Below are 15,636 nucleotides of genomic sequence, written 5' to 3'. Positions count from 1 at the left end.
GCTCCCAGTGGATGTATGTTGACCTTATATTTGCAAGGATGTAAGGTCACACTGGTTGGCTGCAACTGACATTTGAAGTGCCGGTGGAAATCTTTTGATGACATCACCGAGACTCCTGCTCCGGTATCCAACTCCATCTCCATTTCGACGTTGTTTGTCTTGCTACGCAACAGGATAGGCGGCTCGGTGTAATGTCTAAAAGAAGCATCGGTATCCCTTTGTCATCAGTTGTCTCCACCGTCCTGTCTGATTTGGATTTGTGACCACGCTTGTATCGTGGTTGCTTAGACCCTTGTGAAGAGGTAGCAGATCGGCACACACTTGCATAGTGTCCGGTCTTGCCGCAATTACTGCACTCCTTATTTTATGCGAAGCAATCGTCCGACTGGTGATTCTGTCGACCACAGCGGAAACATGGATCTCGAGTTGTGGTTAAACGCTCGTCAGGACGGACTACTCCTTTCGTCCTCACCGGTTGCACAGGAACAGGACCTCCCGCCAGACTTGAGTTCATCAGCATCCTCGCAAGCGAGCTCCATGGACTGCGCTATGGATATGGCTCCAGCAAACGTCCAGCAATTTATTCAAAACGGCCTGCTCCCGGATTCCTACAATGAATTGATCGCGTAGATTATCATCGGTTTGCGCTCCAAACAGGCAGAATCGAGTGAGATGTCGTAACGCTGCGACGTAGTCAGCGACAGACTCGCCAGCCTGCTGATGGCGTCTACAGAATCGGTGGCGTTCTGCTGTTACATTGGGTTCCGGGTTGAAGTGCGCCGTTAATTTGGCAACCAGATCCTTGTATGACAGCGTTTTTGGTAGTGATGTAAATTTACCGGTAAAAATAAAAACGGTAAATTTACCATTAACTTTTTATTTAATCAAAATAATGGTTTGATGTCACAATAATTATTAAAATATTATTTTAATTTTACCATAGCCTTAGGTTACATTAAACTTAGAGAAACCTCCAAGATAACCCCTTAGAAATACATTTAAATGTATGGAACGTAAAATCACATTGCCGGGAATTCAGAGTCCTTAACGGGGCCGCTGAATAGTCTCGAAAATGATTAGTCTCGAAAATGATTAGTCGCGAATCTGAATAACACCGAAAGATTGTAAAAAGTGCCCTACCCTCGAATCTGAATAGTCTCGAAAATGATTAACCATGAAACTGATTAGTCTCGAAAGCTCAATGTGCGGTACTGAAATAGACTCGAAACTGAACAGATCGACTCTAATCTGAATAGTTTCGAAACTGATTTAACTCGAATCTGACTTCACTCGAAACTGAACAGACTCGAATCGGAATAGTTTCGAAACTGATTTCACTCGAAACGGAATAGTTTCGAAACTGATTTCACTCGAAACGGAATAGTTTCGAAACTGATTTCACTCGAATCGGAATAGTTTCAAAACTGATGGCTATTTTAAACCATAGATCCGCCACATGCACCTAAGGCACAGGGCTGGGAGGCGCCGGTCCACCCAAGTGACCATAACTTTTTAAATAATGATTTGCGGGGAATAAATTTAGCACCATTGAGATTCTTTAATGCCTCGAATATTTCCCTTCCAACAGATTCGAGTGAAATCAGTTTCGAAACTATTCCGATTCGAGGGAAGTCAGATTCGAGTGAAGTTATTTTCGAGTGAAGTCAGTCTCGACGCTAATCAATTTCATGTTTATTCATATTCGAGATTATTCAGATTCGAGACTATTCAGGCGTCTCTCTTTAACAGGAAAATGATTTGATTTTCTGGTCCAATGTAAAATGTAATTGTTTCTTCTTTTATTTGAAGTTTAACCAAATATTTTTGGTGTTTTTTGCTTTATGAAAATAATTGGTCAATTTACCGGTAAAACCACTCGGTAAATTTACCGTAATTTTACCATTACCGGTTAATTTACCGGCTCACATCTCTAGTTTTCGGCGCTGCTGGAGAACATAAATCTTGGATGAGAGAATACATTTTGTTACCCACAGATGTTAACAGGACTCCAGCGCGCAATGTGTCGTCAATCTGGTTAACGGCCATGAAAATCTCCAACATCTCCACATAAGTAGCCCAATCTTCTTCAGCAGGAACGAATTTCCCGACGCTGCCCAGAAAAGATGCCATGGAAACGGAAGAGCTGCGTCTTGAATTTACTTGAAAATCCCGACAGACCAAATTGTGGTATCGTAGTCTTCCACCCTAGCCAAGGTAGATTCTGGATTAGCGTATCATTGCCGAGATAAATAATGAACACGACCCAGTGATTGCGAGTAAACGAGTGCTTGGTTTATTTAATTAAAACAGGTTATACAGTTATAGATAAAAACAATATGTATAAAAAAACCATAATAAACAATTGATAACAGATTACAACAACCTTAAAAACATAAAAAACACTAATGTCATTGACTAGCTTGGATAGTATGAGCAACATAATGAGTTGACGAAACCCATGCAGACGCGTTATGAAATGTAAAGGGTTGTTCCCAAAGCGCCATCTGTTGTAATTAGTTATGTGAATTTACCGGTAAAAATAAAAATGGAAAATTTTCGATTAATTTTATTTTTATGTCGTCACAATAATTATTAAAATAGTATTTTTACCTCTCCGCGTGTTTTCAGGCAAAACCACCGTGTGACGGTGAGCGTCAACGGATAAATTTGCGGTTGGGTTGGGTGCGGTTGGTTTTTTTTTCGTTAACGCTCACCGTCGCGACGGTTGCAAATCAGTATTTTTGGAAATTTTGTTATTGTAATGTCTGTGTAGTGTGGAAATGTTGAGTTTGTGTTATAGCGGATATGGGTGTTGAGTTGGTCGTGTTTGCGTTTTGTACGTATGGGTGTTTTCTCTCCAACTTCTTCTTATTGACTTTTGGGACGGGCCTAGTGCTGAGGGTTACGGTAAACGTCTCAACGTCTCAACGTCTAAATGACAGGGTTTCCACCAAATTTGTACGGTACTCGTCTTAATCTGCAAAATCGTCTGCGATAAATATTTTAAGCTGAAAGGTCCAAGTGAAGTTAGCTGCGGAGAAAACGGAGTTTGGTCTGACGACATTGAAATTTGCGAAGGTTTGTATCACCGGAAATTAGTGCTTCCAAGTGATTCTCGGAGAACAGGTGCGTCATCTGAAAAGATAAAGTAATTGTGATGAATCATATATCAGATGATCCGCATTTACGCTCAGATATAATCAGACCAGTTGCGTCGGATCAAAATGCAAAACGAAAATTGAGATGATTTTTAGCAGATCCCATTCGATCGATTACTTGGGATAACGAATCGGATTCAATTTGAGATCAGTTTGCTTCGCGGAGGAATATAGAAGATTAACCCGAGGGCCGAGGGCTGTTCACTCCAAATTTGCCTGAACACCGATTACGTAATCTGGGATTACGCGGACTACGCAAAAATTACGAGGATTACGTGGAGTACGTAAAGATTACGCGAACATTACGAGGATTACGCGGAGTTCGCGAAGATTACGATTAGTACGCTGAGTACGCAAAGATTACGAGGATTACGCGGAGTTCGCGAGGATTACGAAGAGTACGTGGAGTACTTAAAATTTACGCGAAGATTACGCGGGGTTCGCGGAGTACGTGAAGAATGCGAGGATTACTACTCTTTTCGAAAAGCCTGTACACCGATTACGCGTAGTGATCAGCCCCTCAGATAAACCCGATCTGACTAACTGATTATCTTAAGATAACTGAAAATTACGACCTGAATAATCTGATCATTTTTCCGATGGAAGCACTATCGGCAATTCAATAACACCGTTAATTACGTAAAATGTTTACCTTAAGAAATATTATGCTCTGACATGGACATTTTGGGAAAGGGAAAATTGAATGGAGAATGCCAATTGGCCAAACCCGGGGATTCCTGCTCTATCACGTGCGAGGAGGCCACAGTGCTCATGGGTCTTTCGTCGGCCACTTGTACGAATCGCGGAGTTTGGAGTAACGATCTTGGAAAATGCGAAGGTTTGTTCCATCACGCATGTTTGAAATATTTATGTGAAAACAATTTGCTTTCAAGATGCACAATGCTCTGACAGTGTGACGTATGATATCAGTATAAAAATTACTAGAAATGGAAAGACGAACGACGATGGTAAATGCTAAGGTACTTTAATTGGTATACGCTTTCAATTATATTGATAAATAACTAGCATTTACCTTAATCTGTGATGCAACCACTACAACGAGCGGATATTTGAGCGCTGGTTTTTTTGTTTGTCAAGATTTAAGGCCTCGAACTTTTGGAATCTTGGGCCGATATGCTGGTGTTGGAATTTGCTGGGGAGGTGTGGCATTATAAATGGATAGCCTTAAGTATTAGCCCAGCTTATTATCTTTATCTCCTACGCAGTTTATCCCGGCATTATAAATGGTTATCCTTGGGTATTAGCATAGTTAATAATTTCATTTATGATTAATTATCGCACTATTATAATTGATTAGGTGTTCGACTATGGTGCTGTCTTGGGTAATGGGTAATGGGTATTAACCTAGCTAATTACTATGTCTGTTATTATTTATGTCCCTGAAATATTACGTTTTTCCGCTAAACAAATTCTATATATCTATAGAAATAAATAAATAAATAATAATAACAATCAGCTAGGTTAATACTCAAGGCACCACCTTAGGCCCAAGTCATCTAGCGACTTTTAATGCCTTTAACATACAAAGCAATATGCGCTACCTGAGAGCAATACGTGAGAGATAAGTGGGTTTTGCCTTAAATAATTAAATTTGAAACCATAATCCATGCGTGTTCTTGCATTAGCCCGACTCATGACCTAATTTTTTTTTGTTTTTTTTGCCTTTTTTTCTTGCAGCTTCATTTTTAATTTACAATTTCCATAATTGCCAATTATGGTCAAATTAGGGATTTTAGACTAGCTTGAATTTTGCTCGTGGTCGATTTTCACGTATTTAATTTATTTCATCGTCTAATGTTGGTTTTCGGCAGATGGACTTTCGATATCTGATATTCTTCAAGCTTCATTTCGACAACTTTTCCCAAAATCCCAAGAAGAATTTAATTAAAATACGAATTTTGACTTACAAATATATTTTTATTCAGTAATCTAAGGGTTATGGCAAAGTTGAAGGTTAAAAATGTTTAATATTTTTAACATTATAACAACGCCAGCGAACAATTACCAGCTTTAATAAATTTCACCAAGTATAAAATTTTACACTGCATTCCGCCTGTTCACTGTGCTAGCAAAGATAAATAGAAACTGTAGCCTTTAACTGGACGTTTGTAAGCTAATGGTTTTGGGTGATAAACGCCCAATTAATAATATTACAAAAGACGAAGCTTAATTATGACATACCATTACCGGAAATGAGTTGGCCTAACATTTATAGAGATAAATCTTCAACTTACTTTCTTTGGTGTCTCCCTTACCGGGGAACTAAAATATTAAGATTTATGGCCCTGAGTTTTAAACTCTAATACTCTGACGGAAACTGCATCAATGCTGGCTCTTATTTCCGCCTTTTTTTAACTCCACACAAACTATCGATTTTCGGTAACAGTTAACGTCGATGAACTCATGCGAGAGTGCCATCTGCTTATTGATTTATTAACTAGCTCATCTATTGAGTCGTAAATTTAAATATTAGCAAATAGTTTTTATGGTTTTGGATAAAAAAAATTAACCGTTTAATTTCTAGTTATTTATATTAATTATGAGTGTATTGATTGTAAATCGTATTATTTCATCTAGAGGTCGCTTTTTTAGTTGTATGTCGATCATTTACCAGTGTGAGAAATAAGGCACTATCAGTGACCAATCGCCAGTTTGAAAATTAGCTGGGCCAATTTAAAAACTAAATGCTTGGGGTGTTAGTGGCCCTGGTGACCACTTAATTAATTCAAAGCTTTTTCCCTTCAAGATTTTAGTTCATTAAAAAAAAATACTATATGCATCCTTAAAACACGCGGCCAATAATATCAATCCTTCCATTCCTGGGGCGTTATATTCTTTGTACTAAGCCTATGCCCTAGCACATATTGTCAAGAATAGATAATTTGACCATAAATGATGAAAGCCTGATTTTGAAGGTTAAAAATGGTAAGTGTCCAGTGGCCAGTTTTTTAATTAAACTACCTAGGCTCTACTGGCCAGTGGCCACAGGTCCAGTTTAAAAAAAAATTCTTTATTTCTCAGCCTGCCATTTACTGATAAATAGACTTGGTTTCGCGCCAAAATAGGGGGGCCGCCATATTCACCATTTTGGCTCATCTGGCAGTGAATGTTGGTTGTGATATCGGAAATTAATCTCATGCTCCAAAAATCATCTTACAGGCTTCTGCTTTTTTGGCGAAGGCTATTTCCACATTTGAAATATGTAGCTACTTATTTTTTCAGTTTTCTATTTGAAAACAAATAATTGTATGCAGTGGAATAACGATGATCCAAATGTTCTGATTTTATTTCATTTATTACACTCGTATATTTCGAAGAATAATATATAAATAATAATAATCAGCTAGGCTAATACCCAAGGTACCAACTTAGGCCTAAGTCATCAAGGGACTTTTGCGTAGGAGGGTGGTGGCTAGCCCTGCATGCCACGCGAGCCAACAGCTCCCTACACTAACTATTACCGTTAACCTCAACAAGGGGAAACGGAAGAGTTCGGGGGAAAACCCCTTAAACCAGTGGGGAGAGAACTTGCAAACTCAACGCCGAAGGAGTTGTTGTGAGTTTTCACCCAGTGGCACAAGCTGGGATCGAACCCGGCTCCTCTTGCTGCGAGGCGAAAGCGCTAATCCCTTCGACCCCCCCCCCCCCCTATTCTATGAACGTAGGTCACCTGGTATTAATTTAAATAACTAATTAAATGTAGCTTTTCGGTTAATTATAGATTCAAATTATTTTTGCTCTCGTGAAGGCAGTTTAGCGGTTTTAAGTTTCTACAATGCTAGACCATTAATAAAAAAAACTCAGTTATGGATTTAGTGGAATTTATTCTTTGTTGAATTTAGGAATTCTAAATAAGGAAATTTCTACTTTACTAATTAAGAAAATTTTCAGTTCACTGATTATGGAAATGGGTAATTAACTAAATACGTAAACTGCTATGTTGCTGATTTACTTACGAAAGGAATTACTAATTTAATAATTATGGAAATTCCTAATTAACTATATAATGAAAAAATTATAATTTAAGAAAATTATTATTTAGCTAAATAAAGAACTTGCTTTAAAGCTAATTATAGAAATTATTACTAAATTATTTAAAGAAATTGCTATTTAGCTAAATAAGGAAATTTCAACTTTACTAATTAAGAAAATTTTTAGTTCGCTGATTATGGAAATGGTTAATTAACTAAATACGTAAAATGCTATGTTGCTGATTTATTTATTTAAGAAAGGAATTGCTAATTTACTAATTATGGAAATTCCTAAATAACTAGGTAATAAAAGAAATTATCAGTTAAGAAAATTGTTATTAAGCTAAATAAGGAAATTGCTTTTAAGCTAATTATATAAATTATTATTAAACTATTTAAGGAAATTGGTATTTAGCTAAATAAGGAAATTGCTTTTAAGCTAATTATATAAATTATTATTAAACTGTTTAAGGAAATTGCTATTTAGCTAAATAAGGAAATTTATACTTAACTAATAAAGAAATTTTTTAGTTCGTGGATTATGGAAATGGGTAATTAACTAAATACGTAAAATGCTATATGTCTAATAACATATGAAAGGAATTGCTAATTTACTAATTATGTAAATTCCTAATTTAACTATATAATAAAATAACATATTTATCAATTAAGGAAATTGCTATTTAGATAAATAAGGAAATTGTTATTTAGCTTATTAAGGAAATTGCTATTAAGCTAATTAAGGAAATTTCTATTTAGCTAAATAATAAATTGTTATTAAGCTAATTAAGGATATTTATATTTAGTTAAATAAGGAAATTGATATTTAGCTAAATCCTGATATTACTATTTAGCTAAATCAGGAACTAAAGTAAATAACTACTTTACTGATTAAAGAAATGGCTAATCAACTAATTTCGGAAATTGTTAATTTCCTAATTTATTAATTAAAATTCTTAATCGGTTTAATTTTTGACTAGCTAATAAAATTAAATCCTTTGTAATAAACGGAAATCGACACAACCAATTGATTATGATGAAACGCAATATCTAGAGGTTCCAAGTACATCCCAAAGTCATATCATTGGGATTTTGTCTTGAATCTTCACTAAGATTTAGAAACCATCGGTTATCAGTTTAAAACATGAATTTGTGACCCTTCTATAAAATACTAAATACTTTGTTGGAAAAGTATTTAAATTAAAAAACTAATTACTTTTCGGGAAAAGAATTTTAAATTGAAATACTAATTAACTTTCGTGCAAAGTATTTTAAATTAGTATTCTAATTATCTTTTGGGAAAAGTATTTTAAATTAAAATGCTAATTACCTTTTAGGAAAAGTAATTTTCATTAAAATACTAATTAACTTTCGGGAAAATTATTTTAAATGGAAATACGAATTACCTTTCGCGAAAAGTATTTTAAATGAAAATACTAATTCACTTTCGGGAAAAGTATTTTAAATTAAAATACTAATTACCTCTCTGGAAAAGTATTATAAATTAAAATGATAATTACATTTCGTGAAAAGAATTTAAAATTAAAATGCTAATTACCTTTCGGGATAAGGATTTTAAATTAAATTACTAATTATCTTTCGGGAAATGGTTTTTAAAACAAAATAGCAATTACCTTCTGTGTAAATTAATTAAAATTAAAACACTAATTACCGTTTGGAAAAAAGTAATTAAAATTAAAATACTAATTACCGTTTGGGAAAAGTTATTAAAATTAAAATACTAATTACCGTTTGGGAAAAGTTATTAAAATTAAAATACTAATTACCCTTTGGGAAAAGTAATTAAAATTAAAATACTAATTACCTTTTTGGAAAAGTAATAAAAATTAAAATAAAAATTACTTTGTAAAAGCAGTAAAAATAAAGTTAAAAATACTCTTTAGGAAAAGCATTTGAATTTAAATACGAATTACCGTTAAACTCCTTGACAAGTTTATTATAAAATGAAAAAAGATTTAACTACTATTGGGGGGGGGGGGGATGTTGAATACAAAATACTAAATATAACGTTTTATTTAAAAATACTTCATCCTTAATATTTGACTTCGTAAGAAAAATTAATTTACCAATTTATTACTTTTTAGGGGTCGATCCTTTTAATTGAGCTCAGTTGCTGTCCTTTTTCAAAATAAGGGCTCTATACGGACTTTAAGGTAATTCGTCCTTTCATTTGACATTGAGACACTAGCATCTAGGTACACTGCAATGGCTTATTGTATATGGATTTTCTCAAAGAAATAATATTCGGTGTGTGCTTTTGACAGGAGATCTGTTTGGCGTAGATCTACATCGTTGACCCATTAAAAATTTCCTCATCTTTTTCTGGTGCGGTTCCGCATAGATGTGTTTGATTATTTAAACATGGATCTGTTTATAAAATATGTATGTGTTTAACGGACATGCGTAAATATAACTTGCCCCAGAAGCCAAAACAGTCGGGCCGACTAATTAGAAGAAATCACCAGCGTGTAAAAATGATGTTCAAATTGGTCTCGTGCTTTATGTTGCTCCTCCGAAGCGTAGTTTTTGTGTGCATATGGACAACCAAATTTCAAAAACATTTCAGCTATCGTTACCTCTATTTAAACACTGTTGAGACCCTTTTAGGTTAGGTTGAATGGTGGATAAAAGAAATTAATATTTCTGCCAGCAGGCTAGGGCTGAATGGTGCTAGTCACGTTTATAACAAATCGGACAGCGTCTTAGCAGACAATTTTGCAAATTAGTTCATACTCCCTTTAATATACTCCCGATAAACCGACAACTATAATGGTTACGGCCCCCTCAAATGAAATTGTTATTTGCCCCACCTGCCTCTCAATTTATTCCATTCCCCTTCAAAGTATATTCTCTGCCCCTACATCTTTATAGTTTTTTTAAACTTCTATTCGTTGCAATTTTCCTTTTGGACCACTTGTCTTTGTCCAAGGTTTAGATCGTTATTTATTGGTAACTATTTCTTAATAAAATACAAGTTGTAGAATGGTCTGCTTCAGAAAGCAAGGTTTTATTTTGTTGAATACCGAAAACACTTATGTTAATTTTCGAAATTAGGTAACGAAACAAATGTGCCCCCTTAAAAAAAAAATTCTGGCTACGGGCCTGGTAACGGCTATTTCAGAAGTTGGATTAATAATCGTGATGCTTCGGCAGTGCCGGATTTCGGCAACTAAAGACGTATAGTTATAATGAGCAGCCAAGGTCTTCGCTAGTCATCATCTGCCTAGAGCTCAATGATTGTATCCTTGGGTGGAGGATGCGTTCATTTAGTTCAAAGCGGATTAACCACCACACGGGCCCTAGGCTCGACATTTATTAAAGTGACGCCAATATCCTGTTTAGATGTCCCATTCTCCAAACATCACATTGCTGCTTTTTAAAATAGTTTATTTAGTTCGGCTCATCTTTAATGGCATAGGAATTTTTATCTGATAAAGAGACAAATATCATACATTTCGTTTTTATTGACAACATTGTGAAAGGTACAACAGCCATTAGATATCTACAAACTGACTACTAGGGCAAAGAGGGAGAGTTTATAAAGTACTTTTCACTTTGCTTCGTCACTTTCTGTTCTAGGAATATGAAGAACTCTAGTGGGCTGGGGATAAACTTAAAAGGGTCATTTAGAATGAAATTAATATTTAATTAATATTAACAATGAAATAAATATTGAATTAATATTAACAATGAAATAAATATAAAATTAATATTAACAATGAAATAAATATTGAATTAATATTAACAATGAAATAAATATAAAATTAATATTAACAATGAAATAAATATTGAATTAATATTAACAATGAAATAAATATAAAATTAATATTAACAATGAAATAAATATAAAATTAATATTAACAATGAAATAAATATAAAATTAATATTAACAATGAAATAAATATAAAATTAATATTAACAATGAAATAAATATAAAATTAATATTAACAATGAAATAAATATTGAATTAATATTAACAATGAAATAAATATAAAATTAATATTAACAATGAAATAAATATAAAATTAATATTAACAATGAAATAAATATAAAATTAATATTAACAATGAAATAAATATAAAATTAATATTAACAATGAAATAAATATAAAATTAATATTAACAATGAAATAAATATAAAATTAATATTAACAATGAAATAAATATAAAATTAATATTAACAATGAAATAAATATTAAATTAATATTAACAATGAAATAAATATTACATTAATATTAACAATGAAATAAATATTACATTAATATTAACAATGAAAGAAATATTTAATTAATATTAACAATGAAAGAAATATTAAATTAATATTAACAATGATATAAATATTAAATTAATATTAACAATGAAATAAATATTAAATTAATATTAACAATGAAATAAATATTAAATTAATATTAACAATGAAATAAATATTAAATTAATATAAAGAATGAAATAAATATTAAATTAATATTAACGATGAAATAAATATTAAATTAATATTAACAATGAAATAAATATTAAATTAATATTAACAATGAAATAAATATTAAATTAATATAAAGAATGAAATAAATATTAAATTAATATTAACGATGAAATAAATATTAAATTAATATTAACAATGAAATAAATATTAAATTAATATTAACAATGAAATAAATATTAAATTAATATTAACAATGAAATAAATATTAAATTAATATTAACAATGAAATAAATATTAAATTCATATTAACAATGAAATTAATATTAAATTAATATTAACAATGAAATAAATATTAAATTAATATTAACAATGAAATAAATATTAAATTAATATTAACAATGAAATAAATATTAAATTAATATAAAGAATGAAATAAATATTAAATTAATATTAACGATGAAATAAATATTAAATTAATATTAACAATGAAATAAATATTAAATTAATATTAACAATGAAATAAATATTAAATTAATATTAACAATGAAATAAATATTAAATTAATATTAACAATGAAATAAATATTAAATTCATATTAACAATGAAATTAATATTAAATTAATATTAACAATGAAATAAATATTAAATTAATATTAACAATGAAATAAATATGAAATGAAAATTAACAATGAAATGAACATTAATTGAAAATTTCTAATGAAATGAATATTAAATGAAAATTAACAATGAAATGAATATTAATTGAAAATTTCTAATGAAATGAATATTAAATGAAAATTAACAATGAAATGAATATTAATTGAAAATTTCTAATGAAATGAATATTAAATGTAAATTACTAATGAAATGAATATTCAATAAAAATTAAAAATGAAATGAATATTAAATTAAAATTTAACAAAGAAATTAATATTAAGGTAGACGCCGTATTATATTTTGTCTTTTGACAAATTGTTCAATTTTATTTTAATCGGATTCGGGTTTACCAAAGCGAGACGACACCGATGATTTGTGGAAAAGATTTAAAAATCACTGATAAATTATTTGGAGCTTAATGGTAGCTGTGACTTGTTTTTTAATATGTATCTGCATTTCCTTTGACTGGAATACGTTAATGTCGCCTTTGCACGATAGGTAAAGATTTTAATTAAATTTTGGGCTCACAGGAATTGTGACAGATTTCGCTTCGAGAGCTACAGTTAAAGGGACTTTCAAGAAAGACCTAATCGATTTGAAATACGTCATTCGGTCGTAACTTTGGCTTAACAACGAACGGCGACCGAATGACGTATTTTAAATTGACTAGAGGGTCTCTTGAAAGTCCCTTTAACAGGACGGAGGTCGTCTGCGCGTGTTCGCCTCTGACGAAATGGCAGTACAATAACCATTTCTTGATGAACTCCTAGTTTTAGAACTTCGATGTAAGATAATTGCAGTAAAAATTTCTTTTCATATTTAGGGGAAAAAAACTTGAGACTTTTTACAATTGGAATAGACGCTTAAATAATTATAATAGTTATAAGTGGTTATGCTAATACTCAAAACACCACCGTAGGCCCAAGTCATCGAGCGACTTATAATGTCATTAATTTCAATTATTTCTGCTGATTTTGGGACATTTTGAAACGATCTTCGGGATTTTCAAATTGATAGCCAGATTTCTGAAACGACTTACATTAGAGTGTTCAATATTTTTGACAATTGTTGCCAGGCATAAATGGATTTGGTGTATTCATGAGTAACATAATAACAATAAATAGGTCAATTGGCATAAATCATTAATGAACTGATTTTCAGAGATATTGCGCAATCTAGGTTTATAGTTCCTCATAGGGCCACCTAGTGTCTAAATATGCCCAAGGCAAAATATGCTACTACCAAGAACGATAATATTCTTCTCAGTTCGGGTGCAAGCGCAAGTCCAAGTAGAAGCTGGTTTAGAATGGCAGCTAGCAGCACCAACCATAGCACCCCATACAAGGAGAAGGCAACCCGTCAAAAGTCGTGCATATTCTTGAGTAGATTTTTCATTATTTAGACGCTTTAGCGCCTGCTGCCGTCGGAAGGGGAAAATTTGGAAATTGTCTTCCCCCTTTCCGTAAAACGTTCAGCATAAAGGTCCGTCCAATGAAATTTGTACGCTACACTGCGTTAGCGTGTTTAAAGTTGTTTGTTGCTCCAAGATGACAGTGTCAAAGAAAAGGTTAGCATAAACAATTTGCATTTAAACAATAAGGAAGTGTCATACTTAAAGGTATTACGTTACTTATGGTGTAAAGTATATTTTCCATTCCAAAGCAGACTAAGACAAAGAAATAGCGCAGGGTCAAATGATAAAATAAGCGCATAAGGGAGGCTTAAAAATCTGGCAAGATAGTAGATAATATCGCGTCAACACCAGTTTAGGCTTATTGCCAGAAGCCACCGCGGGAGGGCCCACGTACGACGCTGAACGGGGCCAAAAAAAGAGAAAGTAAATTAGTAAAAACTTTGGTACAAAAGGCGGCGTGGACCAAGATCCAGGGCAGGCTTCCAAACGTCGTGATTAATGGCGGGAAAAAAGGGAGGAAGCCATTGTTAACGAGTCCCGCAGGAGAATTAGCGGCGCGCGTGGCTCCTGACTTATTTTCGCCGAGCGCTGGTCCTGGCTTCCGAAAGCCACTATTATAACCGAGCTCAAATCAATTTCCAGCCGTCATTATCACGCCCCCATCTATTTCGTTCTCACTTGTAGCGGTGACGCTTTTTGCGCCCCCTGCTGGTGTGTGATTTCCCTTTGCTCTTTTCTCGTTCCAGAAAAAAAGACCTCAAAAGATTGGACTTCTGAAAAACGGTATGTCACTTTTGATTTCGCGGATTTGTCACTGCGGGCACCTTCAAATGATGAAGAAACCAATTGTAAAAAGTAGCCATTTAGCTTCTTGTTTTGACTGAAAATAATAACTCGTGTGTAGCGGCAGCTGCGGCGAGGTATTCGTGATATATGGACAAATAAGGATTCAAAGACGGGCTAGGCTTAGCTGACAAACAGCTTCGAGATACTGGCATTTTTTGTTTTGCGAAAAATTAATGTCTGCTGTTGGTCTGTTTAAGCTGTGCTGAGTAATTTCTACTATTAAATTTGAAATGGCCTTGTAATTTATACTAAAATAATAATAGTGACGGTGCCACGGTTAGGCTATAGCTTATTTATAGTTTTACTTGGGTGCCCACTAATGAATTTTAAATGAAACTGGAAGTTCCTTTGTGGGGTCTCAAGAAAAGTCATTATAGCTTCTGTAAAATGTGTAAAAGTTTGTAACAAACAAAGGCGGACTGAACAGGCTAGTCCACCCTACTGGTTGTTTGAATATTGTTTTGGAGCCACGAGGGTGCTACTTCCACCTGACTAAAACGCCGGAAGTTCAACTTTTGAAAAAGGTAGCTACATCTCTTAAGATATTGACACCACCACATAATTACAAATAATTTAATCTTTTTCCCTAAGCAGAAAAAAAAACCTTCTTTATTTTATTAGGATCCATTTTACAATCAGTGGAGAAGTGGCTATTAGTATCCCTTTGGTGATGGCCGCTGACGTCGAGGTTGCTTACTGAAATCTATAGATTAACAATACCCTTATCGTTCTGAAGAAATGACATAGGAAAACGCTTAGCCAAAGGTGTCATTCACCGCAGCCAAGTATGAGACAGATTTTGCGAGGGTACTTATGTCGATTTTTAAGAGGATTCAAATTGAAAATTATTTCAGTTTTTAACATACACGAATGTTTTTCAATTTCAATAAAGTTTACAGCACCAATCTATAATTGTTTTAACAGTATGCCATTTCCGGCTATTTAAAGTGGATATCTAATCGTATTATAAGTACATTTTGTCATTAATTTGCTACAAGAGCGAACTCTTCTAATACTGATAAATTATTTTAATATTTATCGGTAAAATTTAAATTTTAGTATAACTTGGAAATAGTTTAAAAGCAGCGTTTGTTTTTTTGAGAACTTTACTGGCTGCTGTGGATGG

General features: G+C 32.9%; 1 long non-coding RNA gene across 1 annotated transcript; it reads left to right on the top strand.

The window, feature by feature from the left end:
- Positions 1-3,006: 3,006 nt before the first annotated feature.
- Positions 3,007-15,402, top strand: LOC149950969 (uncharacterized). Its single transcript, XR_016479978.1, has 4 exons — positions 3,007-3,078; positions 3,817-3,996; positions 4,052-4,138; positions 15,132-15,402. It is a non-coding gene; the product is annotated as an uncharacterized LOC149950969 (long non-coding RNA).
- Positions 15,403-15,636: the final 234 nt, after the last annotated feature.

The sequence above is a fragment of the Leiobunum rupestre genome, chromosome 3 (genome assembly GCF_980474605.1).
Source record: "Leiobunum rupestre chromosome 3, qqLeiRupe1.1.hap1, whole genome shotgun sequence".
Classification (NCBI taxonomy): Eukaryota; Metazoa; Arthropoda; class Arachnida; order Opiliones; family Sclerosomatidae; genus Leiobunum; species Leiobunum rupestre.
The sequence above is the reverse complement of the archived record's forward strand: the minus strand, read 5'-3'. Positions and strand labels throughout refer to the sequence as shown.